We start from the raw sequence: 11,494 nt of genomic DNA, 5'->3' as shown, positions 1-11,494 counted from the left end.
AAGAGGGACCGTCCGGTCTGAACAGAGTCCAGGACAGACTATGCCAAATTCACGGCACCCCAGAGAAACCTGCGAACCACACCCATAGAGAGTGCTGGGTCTTCAAGAAGGCCGGCAAATTAAATGCCGAACACAAAGGGAGGGAAACACCAAGTGAAGATGAGGACGAGCCTCGCCAGCCGAACACTAGGGGACAGAAAAAATTCCCACCAGAGGCTAAAACAGTAAACATGATCCACGCGACTCACACATTCACGAGAAGGCATGAATGCACGCTCAGAGACGCGCACGTAGAGCCCATCGTACCTACATATGACTACTGGATGTCTCGTCCGATCACTTTCGATCACATGGACGGTCGAACTAGTATTCGGCGCGGAGGATCAGAGGCCTTGGTGCTTGACCCAATAATCGACAGATACCGTCTCACCCGTGTCCTCATGGACGGCGGCAGTAGTCTCAACTTAATATACGAGGACACTGTCCTCAGGATGGGGATAAACCCATCCAGAATTAGCCAAAGGAACATGTCACACCCTAGCTAGTCATGCATTAGAGTGTTGCATCATGTTTACTCTTTCATCAGAAACTTGAAATGGGGAATTGTGAAACCCTCAGAATCTTTTTGAAAATGACCCAAATAAAAATTTCTCCAAAAAGGGTCCAAGAAAATGCTCATGTTGCTCTCTGAAAATATTGGACAGAGATAAAAATCAAACCAATATTTTTAAGAGCTCATAGGTATTTATTTTGGGCATTTGGAATTAATGCATAACTATTTGCATTGGAAATATATTAGCTATATATATTAATATATGTCCAAAAATTATGCCACCTGTTGGGGAGCTCTGGAATAATATATCTAGCTCCTGCAAAAATTGGCATAAGGTAATAAATTGATTTAATATTTTATTTAAATCAAAACAAATGACAGAAATTAGAAAACAAAAATAAATAAAGAGGGAGAAGCTTACCTGGGGCTCCTCCCTGTGCAGCCCAGCAGTAGCTGGCCGGCCCAGCCAGCAGGCGGCCCAGCCCGCCTCCTCCTCTGTCGTCTTCGTCCTCGACAGAGGGAGGGGAGCGTGCCCGGCGCGCGCGCGCGCCACCGCGCCACGCCACCAGCTCGCCTGCCTGCCTGCCTCTCCCCTCCTCGTCTGGATGCCCTGGAACGACGCCACGCCCCCCCGTACTCTCTCACTCTCCCCCGGTTCTTCCTCTCCTCTCCCTCGCTCTCTCTCTCCCGTGTCCGAACGCACCCATCGCCGCCGTTCGCCATAGCCACCGCCACCGGCCTCCCCTCGCCTCCCCGACACGCTCCCCAGCTCCGCCGCGACCCCCTCTACCTCCTCGTCGAGCCACGCAAGACGGAGCACCCCGTGGAGCCATCGCCATCGCCATCCTCGCCTCCGGCCGCCGTGGGTACTCGCCGTCGATTCGGGAGCTACCGGGCATCCCCGACCTCGTCCTCGCGCTCGCTGGTCTCGCTATGAGCCCCTCTCCGTTTCCCCTCTCTTCTCCCCCTCGTTCCCTCACCGTAGCCCTCCTCCCCACCACGGTCGAAGCCTCTCGCCGCCGTCCATGTCGCCGTCGCCGTCTCGGTCCGCCTCCGCCCAAACCGAGCCTTCCATCGTGCTCCCGGTGCCACGAGGGTGCCGCCGAGCCCCTCAGGTGGCCTCCCAGTGCCCCGCAGCCCGATCCCGCTCGCGCCCGAACTCCGGCCGCCGCCCAAGTGGTCGCCGCCGTCGATCTAAGCCATCTCCGGTGAAACGGAGGGCACCAGTGGGTGCGCGCGAGCCCCAGCTTCCCGCGCGTGCCTTCCGCTGCTCGATTGGGCGCCGGAGTGGAAATCCCGCGCCCTCCGCCGCGTTTGCTGCCGCCGGCGGCTAAACGCCGGCGTGTTAGCCCCGGTTGACCAGGGGGTTTGACCTCCCCTGGCTCAATGACAAGTGGGGCCCGTCCCTGCTAATTCGGATTAGGATTAGTTTAAACTTAATCAACCTCTGTTAGTTAACCCCCCTGACACTGACCAGTGGGCCCCAGCGCCACTAACTCTTAATTAGGATTAAACTAACCTCTGTTAAACCCCCCTGTCACTGACGTGTGGACCCCACACGTCAGGTTTGACCCCAGCCAGCCGCAGTTGACCGCTGACGTCGTGCTGACGTCATGCTGGCGCAATATATATATTTCTGGATTTAAATTAAATCAGGAAATTCCAGAATATAATTTAAACTTCAAAAATTCATAACTTTTATTCTGTAACTCCAAATCAGACAAATTATATATGGAACATGATCAGAAAAATCCAATCTATCCATCTGTACTATTTTCATGCATGATCAAACAAGTTAAATTGATGTTTAAAGCAGAACAAGGAAAGGCACTTTAAAAGGCCATGTTTGAGCTTGAAATTTGAATCTTTCATTCAAATTGGTTCAAACCCTTCTGGTTTTAGTTGCATTAGCCCAACACACTCATATTGCCATGTTTCATGCATGCATCATATTGTTGCACATTGTTTGGTGATGGTTGTGTATCGGTGTCCTTTGCGACAGGTTCTGCCTCCGAGGAGTACCGTGATTACCCTAACGAAGAACCGTATCAGTGCATCGAACCATCAGGCAAGAAACCAGCCATTTGATCATATCGATACAATCCCATGTTCTCGCTCCTGCTCTCTTTTACTGCATTAAGACAACGCGTTTCAAACTGTTGTGTGCTACGGTAGTTGAACCCATTTCCTCTGCATGACCTGTCATTGCCACAGTAACTAGATGAAACCCACTAGGATGTGTAGGAGTTGTATGAGCCATATGTATGTGTTGTTCCTACCGTGCTATGCCTGCTATGCTTAGAGTTGTGTCAGGTCTGGTTCATCTGGGTGATGGGCTAGAGTGAAATGATTATGTCGGTAATGAGAGTGGTGTGGTGAACACGATTTGGTAAAGGTATCGATGAGAGGCCATGTAGGAGTACATGGTGGGTTGTTTCATTGAAGCCGACCTTAAGCACTGAGATCTGTATGTGTGATTTAAGATACAGCTACTACCATGCATTGGGCCCTGAAATATGACCCCGCTCGACTTCTTATTCACCCTAGCTCTCTGTCCAGGAGTTGCAAGTAGTTTCTGGTGTTTGTAGCCTACTGGAGGCCGTGGACATCGCTGACCGTAGGGGTCGGCTGTGATGCGGTAGGTACGTGGCACGGTGTACCGAATACCCGTTAGGTATCTCGGGAACCCTGTTCACATCGTTCGGGGCCGTATGGGAAACCTCGGCCGGACTCCCTGCGGATGGAACCTGGATAGGCGATAAACCTGGACTAGAGGCTTAAGTGTTTAGGTAGGTCGTGGTCTACACCCACGTCGGCTTTCGCTTGAAGTCTGCCGAGCACATGTCGTGTGCAGACGCTAAGTGGTGGAAACATGTATGAAGAAGTACACCCCTGCAGGGTTATCATGATCTATTCGAATAGCCGCGTCCGCGGTAAAGGACTACTTGGTTGCCTATACAGTTCATAGACAAGTAAATGGAAACTACTAAAAGCCTCAAGATAAGTGTGAGTGCCGAGGATGGCTCTTCCGTAGGAAGACGGGGGCGGATCCTCGGTAGTGTATTGAAGTGGTGAGTAGTGGACTCGTGTGCGCAAAACCATTTCAAGTTGAAGTATCGTAGGATAGTCTAGCCAAGAGTCAAAGCTGGCTTGCTGCAATAACTCCACCAACCCTTCTTGATAATATGCATGTATGTAGGATCTGATGTAAGTCTTGCTGAGTACCTTTGTACTCATGTTGCTATAATTTACATTTTTTCCAGAAGACGCTGCAACCCCTTCTGATGGGTTCTATGTAGACGTTGACATCAACGAGTAGGCTAAAGGCCCAGGTGGTGACCCTGAGCTTGTGAAGGACCACGTAGTATAGTTAGGCTTTCCAAGCCTCTTTTATTTTACTAGTTGTCTGTACTCAGACAAGTTACTTCCGCTGCTGGTTTGTATGACTGTATGACTTGAATGCTGGGTCGTGTGACCCGTACCTTTGTGTATGTTATGTATGGCTCTCTGAGCCTTAAATAAAGTACTTGTGTCATAGAGTCATGTTGTGATGCTTCGTTGTATTTGCACATATCGAGCATATTGTGTGTATGATTGAAATGCTTGGTATGTGTGGGATCTGACTATCTAGTTGTTTATCTTTAGTAGCCCCTCTTACCGGGAAATGTCTCCTAGTGTTACCGCTGAGCCATGGTAGCTTGCTACTGCTCTGGAACACTTAGGCTGGCCGGCATGTGTCCTTCCTCGTTCCGGTGTCTGTCCCTTCGGGGAAATGTCACGCATTGAGTACCGGAGTCCTGTTAGCCCGCTACAGCCCGGTTTACCGGAGTCCTGCTAGCCCAGTGCTACAGCCCGGACCCACTTGCTGTTGACCGACACGTTCGAGGCTGGGTCATGAATGCCTGTCCCTGTAAGTCTGTGCCACTTTGGGTTTACGACTATTCATGTCAGCCCGGGCTCCTTATCTTATGGATGCTAGCGACACTATCATATACGTGAGCCAAAAGGCGCAAACGGTCCCGGGAAAAGGTAAGGCGACACCCGTGGGGATACCGTGCGTGAGGCCGCAAAGTGATATGAGGTGCTACAGGCTAGATCGATGTGACATCGAGTCGGGGTCCTGACAGCGTTGGCATCAAAGCCGGACTGCCTGTAGGTTCTCCAAGCCAAACTGGTCGATGTTGAGTCTAGAAATTCTTTAGTTATATGTAGGGGAATTGTTTGTGGGTTGGAACGTAAGGCTCTTTTTACTCCTTTATCTTATGACATTCTGATCTAAGTCAGTCTATTCTTCCATCGGGGGTTAAGGAATTAGGATCTATTCTCTCTATCAGGTTCACGTGTTACTAATCAGTAGTACCTTACAGGTTTGATGGATACAAGCCTAGTTCAGTTCTTCTACCACGTTATGTTGTTAGGATGGTTTCAGAACTTTGATATGATGTTGTTGAGTGTGTATGAAATCCTTTGTCAAATGTCTCAAAATCCTTCTTGAGCATTTACAGCTGTTATGCTGCCGAAATTTTGCTAGAAATTCTAATGCCTTTGCATTATGATTGTGCTTTCAGATGGCCACTCGCGACCTCAATCAAGTGGTTCGCCTGACTCGATGCCTAGATGTACCCGGCCATACTGCCATGTTGGTCAGGGTAATGACTGAGGCTGGATACCGTTGGTATCCTGAGTACACGGTCGAGGAGCAATTCCGAGACTTTAATCAAAGCCAGTATCTCTGCACTGTCAGGATATTTCCATCTTATCCTGGATCCACCGAGCCCCTTCACTGCTCCTATGGACTCGGGGTTACTATTGAGATGGCTGTGCAGGACGCCGCCTACTCTATGATGACCATCATGCGAGTCAGATCTGGTCTATTTCGGGACTCTGATTTCCGGTATATGCCAGGATCACTTCCAGGAGCACAAGGGTATCTCCAGGCTATCTATGCTGACCCCACCCAGGAGGATTCACGGACTCGCACCACTGCTGAGATGCTCGAGGATAAGGACCGTGAAAATCGGGCCTTGAGGTTAGAGCTCTTCAATACCCGTGCTGACCACTGGGCCACATTGACTCGGTTCGCACCGGCGGTGCAAGCTGGATATTCGGATATGCGCGATCTCTATCCTGTGAGATCTGCTCTGCTAGACGTGATGGGTTGGCGTGATGTAGGAGGCATCACCCCACCTCGCGGTCCCCGCAGGCCACCGACTGTTGGTCCAAGACCTCATCCTAGTCCCTATGGTCCACAAGCTCCACGAGATCGTCTGTTTCCGGATGATCATGTTGAGCTTCCAGGCTATGGAGGTGACTTCTACGAGGACTACTACGGATCGGTCTGAGTTAGTGGTAGTATCACTAGTTCGCACTAGCTGTGTCATCTATCGTCCTGCGTGACTCGTGGGATATGACCTAGTTTGTACTCTTTCCGGAGGTGTAGAAAAATAATGTATAGGAGCTTGGGATGCCTCCGATGAGATGTAATCCTCTTTTCACCGTAATAGTACTTTGTTTGGTCTTGTACTAAACCCTGTATGGTGTGTATGACGATGGAATAAAGAAGCAGTTTCTGTATTTACCATGTCATACGGATGATCATCTTGCATTTCGAGTTATTCCTTACATTTTATATCCTATGTCGGAATTTTATCATTCTGATTAAATCATTGTCTTGTTTACCTAGGATGGTCAACACGCGCACTAACCCTGCTCCTCAAGAGCAGATCGAAGGCAGTGAAGTCAGGGATGCAAATCTGCCTCATCCTCCTTCCCTAGCCGAGGTTATGATGGAAGCTGAGAGAAACAAGCGGGAGACCAACCGTTTGTTGGAGCGTATTGAACAGAACACGGCACACCATCAGAGGACTAATGTGGTGTCACTCAGTGATTTTATTAAATTACATCCACCCACGTTCCACCACTCCGTCGAGCCTCTCGACGCTGATGACTGGCTTCGCAGTATCTCTCACAAACTGCGTTCCGCGCTGGTAGCGGAGGCTGACAAGGTCACCTTTGCTGCATATCATCTTGAAGGCCCCGCCAGTCTATGGTGGGAGAATTATGGAGCTATGCACCCAGCGGGCCATGTCACTACTTGGGCTGAATTCAGCGAGGCTTTCCGTGAACATCACATTCCGGAGGGTCTCATGGACCGTAAACGTGAGGAATTTTGCAATTTCACCCAAGGCCGACTCTCTGTGGATGCTTACAGCAGGGAGTTTGGTAACCTCGCACGATATGCAACCGAGGAAGTTTCTACTGACGCCAAGAAGCAAGCAAGGTTCCGTAAGGGACTTAGTCCTGAGCTTCGCCGCGACCTTCGTCTGCATGAGTGCACATCTTTTCAGAAACTTGTCAACAAGGCCATCAGTGCTGAAACTGGTCAGACTGATTATCACGCAACACGCAAGCATGGCCGTGACATGGGTTCCTCATCCGGTGCTGGTCCTCAGAAGCGCCGCGTGTGGGTGCCCAACACCGCCCTGCCACCCAGGTTCACACCGAGGCCATCTTTCCAGGCGCCTCGCCCTGTTCAACAGTCTGCACCAGCCAAGCCCTATGGGGGTCCAACCAACAATGCTCCCCCACGTACCAGTTCCGTGACCTGGTTCAAGTGTGGGGAATCTGGCCACTATATGCGTGAGTGTCCCCAGACCAACCCCAACCAGTCTGCTAAAGCTGTTGGCCGTGGCAAGCCGACAGGAAAAGTGTTCCACGCCAAGCCGGCCACCGCCTCACGTGGCCATGTCAACTGTATCTCTGCCGAAGAAGCTCAAGAGGATCCCAACGTCGTTCTCGGTACGCTTCTTGTTAATTGCCACCCGGCATCTGTTCTTTTCGATACAGGAGCCTCTCATTCTTTTATATCCGAAAATTATGCTCGTTTGCATAATGTCGCATTCGGTGATATGCCAACCTCTATGGTAATTCAAACTCCGGGATCCAAATGGCAAACTTCTAGAGTAAGCCATGGAAATGAAATCCAAGTCGACAGACTTGTTTTCCTTGCATCGTTGATAGCCCTTAAATCTTCAGATATTAATATCATTCTGGGTATGGACTGGATGTCGGCTCATCATGCCCAAATTGATTGCTTCTCTAGGACTGTTCAACTCACCCATCCTTCGGGGAAGATAGTCAATGTCTTGACCCGAATAGCCAAGCGACAATTATATTCTCTTAACGCCAGCCCTTTGCCAAACCTTGAGGACGTTCTGGTAGTCCGTGACTTCCCAGATATCTTCCCAGAGGAATTGCCAGGTGTTCCACCTGACAGGGAAGTTGAGTTCGTAATAGACCTCATTCCAGGAACCGTTCCGATTGCTAGAAGACCTTATAAGATGGCACCACTAGAACTAGCCGAGCTTAAGAAACAACTCGATGAGTCCTTGAAAAAGGGTTTCATCTGCCCTAGTTCATCTCCGTGGGCTTGCCCCGTCCTATTCGTCAAGAAGAAGGATGGTACGGACCGGATGGTTGTAGATTACCGACCTGTCAATTTGGTCACAATCAAGAACAAATATCCGCTTCCCAGGATCAACGACCTGTATGATCAGCTCGCTGGATCCTCAGTCTTCTCCAAGATGGATTTGAGGTTGGGCTACCATCAAATCAAAATCAGAAACAGGGACATTCCTAAAACGGCCTTTGTTACTCGTTATGGCCAATACGAGTACACCGTCATGTCCTTCGGCTTAACCAACGCTCCAGCCACCTTTTCTCGGTTAATGAACTCAATCTTCATGGAGTATTTGGATAAATTCGTCGTGGTTTACCTCGATGATATACTCATCTACTCCAAGAACAAGGAGGAACATCCCGAACATCTAAGGCTAGTGTTGAAGAAACTTCAAGAGCATCGCCTTTATGCCAAATTTTCTAAATGTGAATTCTGGTTGTCAGAAGTGACCTATCTGGGTCATGTAATATCTGGTAAAGGTATTGCCGTTAACCCTGAGCGAGTTCAAGCCGTCCTTAATTGGACTCCACCTGAATCGGTCAAGCAAGTTATTGTCATCGCTTTGTCGAGAACTTCTCCAAGGTTGCTAAACCTCTAACCGAACTCCTCAAGAAAGATAAGAAGTTCGAATGGACTCCACAATGTGAGCACAGCTTTCAGGAACTGAAAAGACGCCTGACCTCTGCTCCCGTACTGGTACCGCCAGACTTCTCCAAGGACTTTGTTATCTACTGCGACGCCTCGCGACAAGGACTAGGTTGCATTCTCATGCAAGATCGACACGTAATTGCCTACGCTTCACGGCAATTGCACCCACATGAGGAGAATTATCCTACTCATGATCTAGAGCTTGCAGCCGTAGTCTATGCACTCAAGACCTGGCGACATTACCTCCTCGGTAACCGTTGCGAAATATTCACCGATCACCAAAGTCTGAAGTACATTTTCACCCAACCGGATTTGAATCTCAAGCAAAGACGTTGGGTTGAATTGATCACAGACTTCGACTTAGGAATAACCTACACCCCAGGGAAAGCCAACGTCATGGCTGATGCGCTAAGTCGTAAATCTTATTGTAACAACCTGATGTTACAACAAAGTCAACCGCTTCTCCATGAGGAATTTCGGAAGCTTAACCTTCACATTGTTCCTCAAGGTTTTCTTTCCACCTTGGTAGCAAAACCTACTCTTATGGATCAAATCATCGCTGCCCAAAAGCGAGATAAGGGAATATCTAAAATCAAAGAGAACATTGCTAGCGGAGGTGCTAGTTGTTTCTCCACAAATGATCATGGTGTTGTGTACTTTGAGAACCGTCTAGTGGTTCCCAAGAACCAGCACCTACGGCAGTTGATCCTTAAGGAGGCTCATGAATCTCCTCTCACCATTCATCCCGGTAGTACTAAGATGTATCAGGACCTACGCCAGAGGTTCTGGTGGACCAGAATGAAGAGAGAAATTGCTCAGTATATTGCTAATTGCGACGTCTGTCGCCGTGTAAAAGCAGAGCATCAACGGCCTGCTGGCACCCTTCAACCCTTAGCTATTCCTGAATGGAAATGGGATAAAATTGGTATGGATTTCATTACCGGTTTTCCCAGGACCAAGAGAGGGAATAATGCTATCTTCGTCATTGCGATCGTCTTTCCAAAGTAGCCCATTTCCTACCTGTTCGTGAGAGTATAACCGCTAGTCAGCTGGCAGACTTATACATCTCCCATATAGTGTCTCTCCATGGTGTTCCTTTGGAAATTAACTCGGATCGAGGAAGTCTTTTCACCTCTCGATTTTGGGAAAGCTTCCAAAATGCTATGGGGACCCGTCTCTCCTTTAGCACCGCCTTCCACCCTCAGTCGAGTGGTCAAGTGGAGCGCGTCAACCAGATTCTAGAAGACATGCTTCGAGCCTCTGTTATCTCATTCGGAATGGATTGGGAGAAGTGCCTTCCATTTGCCGAATTCGCTTACAACAACAGCTATCAGTCTAGCTTGGGTAAAGCCCCTTTTGAAGTTCTCTATGGACGACGGTGTCGAACACCCCTTAACTGGTCAGAAACCAGGGAAAGACAATTCTTTGGCCCGAATATGATTCAGGAAGCAGAAGAACAAGTTCGTATCGTTCGTGAAAAGTTGAAAACAGCCCAATCTCGTCAAAAGAGTCAATATGACCGAAAACATAAGGCTATGACTTTCGAGGTTGACGAGAAGGCTTATCTTCGGGTCACCCCTCTGAAGGGAACCCATCGTTTCGGTATCAAAGGCAAATTGGCTCCTCGTTACATTGGACCTTTTCGCATTCTCGCCAAACGAGGAGAAGTTGCCTACCAGTTGGAACTACCTCCGCACCTCTCCAGAGTCCACGATGTCTTCCACGTTTCTCAACTCAGGCGTTGCTTCTCGGATCCTATCCGTGGAGTGGACCACGAAACGCTTGATCTCCAAGATAATCTTAAATATCGAGAGTACCCCATTCGTATCCTCGATCAGGCCGAACGTACCACCCGACGTCATAATATCAAGTTTCTCAAAGTGCAATGGTCGCACTATTCTGAGGATGAAGCAACTTGGGAAAGGGAGGATCGTCTTCGACTCGAGTATCCCGCCTTCTTCCCGGAGGAACCCAAATCTCGGGACGAGATTCTTTTGAGTGGGGGTGAGTTGTCACACCCTAGCTAGTCATGCATTAGAGTGTTGCATCATGTTTACTCTTTCATCAGAAACTTGAAATGGGGAATTGTGAAACCCTCAGAATCTTTTTGAAAATGACCCAAATAAAAATTTCTCCAACAAGGGTCCAAGAAAATGCTCATGTTGCTCTCTGAAAATATTGGACAGAGATAAAAATCAAACCAATATTTTTAAGAGCTCATAGGTATTTATTTTGGGCATTTGGAATTAATGCATAACTATTTGCATTGGAAATATATTAGTTATATATATTAATATATGTCCAAAAATTATGCCACCTGTTGGGGAGCTCTGGAATAATATATCTAGCTCCTGCAAAAATTGGCATAAGGTAATAAATTGATTTAATGTTTTATTTAAATCAAAACAAATGACAGAAATTAGAAAACAAAAATAAATAAAGAGGGAGAAGCTTACCTGGGGCTCCTCCCTGTGCAGCCCAGCAGTAGCTGGCCGGCCCAGCCAGCAGGTGGCCCAGCCCGCCTCCTCCTCTGTCGTCTTCGTCCTCGACAGAGGGAGGGGAGCGTGCCCGGCGCGCGCGCGCGCCACCGCGCCACGCCACCAGCTCGCCTGCCTGCCTGCCTCTCCCCTCCTCGTCTGGATGCCCTGGAACGACACCACGCCCCCCCCCCGTACTCTCTCACTCTCCCCCGGTTCTTCCTCTCCTCTCCCTCGCTCTCTCTCTCCCGTGTCCGAACGCACCCATCGCCGCCGTTCGCCATAGCCGCCGCCACCGGCCTCCCCTCGCCTCCCCGACACGCTCCCCAGCTCCGCCGCGACCCCCTCTACCTCCTC

The sequence above is a fragment of the Triticum dicoccoides genome, chromosome 5B, assembly GCF_002162155.2.
Source record: "Triticum dicoccoides isolate Atlit2015 ecotype Zavitan chromosome 5B, WEW_v2.0, whole genome shotgun sequence".
Lineage (NCBI taxonomy): Eukaryota > Viridiplantae > Streptophyta > Magnoliopsida > Poales > Poaceae > Triticum > Triticum dicoccoides.
Note: the sequence above shows the minus strand (reverse complement) of the source record.